This window comes from Tarenaya hassleriana, unplaced genomic scaffold, assembly GCF_000463585.1.
Source record: "Tarenaya hassleriana unplaced genomic scaffold, ASM46358v1 Cleome55, whole genome shotgun sequence".
NCBI classification, from domain to species: Eukaryota; Viridiplantae; Streptophyta; class Magnoliopsida; order Brassicales; family Cleomaceae; genus Tarenaya; species Tarenaya hassleriana.
In genome coordinates, this window is record NW_010968113.1 from 521292 (window position 1) to 522298 (window position 1007).

A 1007-nucleotide genomic window follows, 5' to 3' on the forward strand; every position below is an offset into this window, starting at 1 on the left:
TAGGAATAAAGATCTATAGAGATAGATCGAGGCGTCTTCTAGGATTGTGTCAGAGTACTTACATCGATAAGGTCTTGAAACGGTTCAAGATGCAAGATTCCAAGAAAGGAACCTTACCGATGAGCAGTGGCACAGTTCTCTGCAAGAGTCAGTGTCCTACGACACCTGATGAGCGAGAACGCATGGATCGGATTCCATATGCTTCGGCAATTGGATCCATCATGTATGCCATGCTTTGTACTCGACCGGATGTATCCTATGCGTTGAGCATTACGAGTGGATTTCATAACAGATCTAGCATGCAGGAACATGTAATGAACAAGATACTCTCATAAAAAAACATATAGAAAGTATCAATACATCGAATGTATCTCAATGAAGCTCATAATCAGTACATCATAGAGCACTAAACCAACAATCTCCCACTTGCTCTAATCATGAACTGCTAAACATCTAATGCCCATATCCCTAACATGACCCTCATGCTTCGACGAAGGGAGAGGCTTCGTCAATGGATCGGCAATGTTGTCATCTGTCGACACTCTGCAAATGTGTACGTCTCCTCTGTCTATAATCTCCTTGATAAGGTGAAATCGTCTGAGTATGTGTTTGGATCGTTGATGGGATCTGGGTTCTTTCGCTTGTGCGATCGCTCCATTGTTGTCACAATACAGAGCAATGGGGCTATCAGCACTCGGAATGACACCCAAGTCACCAACAAACTTTCTGATCCAAACAGCTTCCTTTGCTGCGTCCGACGCTGCAATATACTCAGCTTCTGTAGTAGAATCTGCAACGGTCGCCTGCTTGGAACTCTTCCAGCTAACAGCGCCTCCGTTCAAGCAGAAAACATAGCCAGACTGCGATCTGTAGTCATCCGGGTCTGACTGAAAACTAGCGTCGGTGTAACCCTTTACAGCGAGCTCGTCTTCCGACCCACCGTATACCAAGAATATATCCTTAGTCCTTCTCAAGTACTTCAGGATGTTCTTGACGGCAATCCAGTG